The sequence below is a fragment of the Pseudophryne corroboree genome, chromosome 6 (assembly GCF_028390025.1).
Source record: "Pseudophryne corroboree isolate aPseCor3 chromosome 6, aPseCor3.hap2, whole genome shotgun sequence".
Lineage (NCBI taxonomy): Eukaryota > Metazoa > Chordata > Amphibia > Anura > Myobatrachidae > Pseudophryne > Pseudophryne corroboree.
In genome coordinates this window covers 625,152,873-625,155,657 of record NC_086449.1, presented here as the reverse complement: position 1 = coordinate 625,155,657, position 2,785 = coordinate 625,152,873, and the positions used below count along the sequence as shown (strand labels likewise).

The 2,785-nt window shown below is 42.7% G+C and overlaps 1 pseudogene; it reads left to right on the top strand.

The window, feature by feature from the left end:
• The first annotated feature begins 294 nt into the window (after positions 1-294).
• On the top strand, positions 295-413 carry LOC134937596 (5S ribosomal RNA; annotated as a pseudogene).
• The last annotated feature ends 2,372 nt before the right edge of the window (positions 414-2,785 follow it).

Genomic DNA, 2,785 nt, shown 5'->3' with positions numbered 1-2,785 from the left:
TTTTTCAGATTTTGTGTTTGTTTGTTATATATGCCTTAAATCATAATAGGCTAGTTTCCTTGTTCGGCTTTACGCTATGCACAGGTAAAACAGAGGCCTGTTGTCACTAACCCCTGTTGACCATATGATTTAACCTCCGCATACCCATGTGTTTGGGCTGCCAATCGGTGCAATGAGGGTCAACTAAAATATCCCCAACGGGTTAGACAAATGTATTTTATAAAACTGGCACAATAACAAACATTTCCCATTCTGTTACATAACAGCCGCACTTGCTACTCTTTTCCATACGCAACCTACTACCATACCACACTGGATATGCCGAACCCCGTCTGATCTTGGAGGCAATACAGCGTTGGGCCTGGTCAGTACTTTAGTGGGAGACCATTTAGGAATACCAGGTGTTGTAGGTTACTGATGGCACTTAATTGGGGCTTGTGCTGACTCCACGGGAAGATGGGCTTATGCTTGTCAGACACTGAATTACCATAGTAGTAATCCATTAATATGTTCGCAGACTCATTCTTTAAGTGTGGCTCATAAAAGTTAGAGCCATCCATTTATTATTTATGCAAGTTTTTTTGCAATTCTAAATTGTGTACCCCATTTCTTATATAGACTTATTATTAAAAGTTAAGTTTTAAATACTTCATTGTTACATTATTACTCATATATACATCAAGAATTTCAAGTTACTCTTCGGGAGTGAGTGCTCCCAACCAAGGTCACTTTTTTCTAGCTTTCTCTTTCGTAATCAGATAAATTTAAGACCACGATAGCCCCTCCCTTATCAGCCTTACGTATAATAATGTCGGTACGAGCCGACAATGATTTCAGTGTGGCTAATTCAACTTTTCATAAATTATGATATACCAAATCTGACATAGGGGTAAAGTCTTCGGTCTCCAACATCCTTAAAAATGTCCGTATGGATGGGTTAAGGCTTGGGGGATCAAATTGGGATCGAGGGGCTATTCGCCGCAGCTGTACAGGAATATCGGAGGTCTGAGGTTCAGCCTTATGAGAGTTGAAATGTTCCTGCCGCCTCAGTGATCGTCCCAAGCGGTGTACCTCAACCTTCCACTCCAGAGGGTCTGCTATGATGACCTCGAGGACGGGGTGATTACCCCGAAACATGTCGGAATAAACTGACCACAGTTTTAACTGCAACAAACGTCTGCCTGAGTGCCGCCTTCTTTACCTACCAGTATCCAGAGGTACCTGCCTCCAGGAAGGCACCGCAGCATACACCACTTTACAAGAGTGAGTGCCGAGCACACAGTACAAAAAGCTATATATATATATATATTATATATATATACATACATATAGAAAATATTGAATTGTAGAAAAGCGCTGCGGCACTCATCAGACTTGGATTAACCTTTTATTAATGCCATAAAGCAGACATGTTTCGGGGCTTTATGGCATTAATAAAAGGTTAATCCAAGTCTTATAGAGTGCCGCCGCGCTTTTCTACAATTCTACATAGTGACTTTATGTCACTAGGAAGGCACCACAGCATTTCACCTTGGGGACTTTAGGAGTGCCGGGCGCTACAGTGGACTATATATATATATATATATATATATAGTCAGGAAAAAAGACTGCGGCACTCAGGGTCTTGTATTGGTATGAAGATGTATTAAAAATACATAACAGAGAACATCAACGTTTCGGGGTGTCTATCCCCGTTGTCAAGATGTGAGAGAGTATTGCTGAGGGCACCGGGGCGTTATGCTCAGAGGAGGAGTGCCGGGCCATATTTGATCTATATATATATATATATATATATATATATATATATATATATATATATCAATCCATGGCAGCCGGCACTCCTCTGCAAATAGTACAACCTCTCTCCGTGCCAGATAAAAAACTGCATAGATTCCTTGAATAACGGCACTGGAGACTGTCAGCAGACAACAAATCTTGTATTGAGAGGCACCTCTCAATACAAGATTTATTATCTGCTGACAGTCTCCAGTGCCGTTATTCAAGGAAACTATATATATATATATATATATATATATATATATATATATATATTAGTATCTGCATGGGGAGGAGGCACAGACACAGTGGGCACAGCAGAGGTACAGCACTGATATGAGTGAGAGTGCCCCCCTATCTTCCGTGCCCTGGGCCCCCGAAGGCTTAATCCGGGCCTGCCTAGCACCCCTAGGGGTGAGGCAGCAGCACTGAGTATTTCAACAGACAGCATAACTCTAGAGTTCCTGCAGAAATTTACAACAAACTTAGTACACATATGACTTTCACTGTGGAAACAAACACTGTGGGGGTCAGACACCCCTAGCGCCTCTAGGGGTGGGGCAGCAGCACAGAGTTTTTCAGCAGTCAGCATAACTCTGGAATGCCTGGAGCAATTTACACCAAACTTGCTACACATATGACTTACACTCTGGGAACAAACACTGTGAGGGTGACACACCACTAGCACCCCTAGGGGTGGGCCAGCAGCACACACTATATCAGGACATGCATGATATCAGTGATGACAGGGCTGCATGTGACAGGGCCAGTGACATGATGTGAGGAGAGGAATGGAGGCAGAGGAAGCCACAGACTAAGAGTTGTATAGTGGGAAGAGCGGGGTCCCTTGGGGGACAAAAAGGGGTGCGGCCACTACACAAAGTGCATCAGGGAAGCAAGATATACCTATATACTAGATCTCCAATCAACGTAAATGAACAAACTATCATTCTAATTTACAATCCTCATCCCGTACCAAAGCACGGGTATTCAGCTATCTACAATGTTA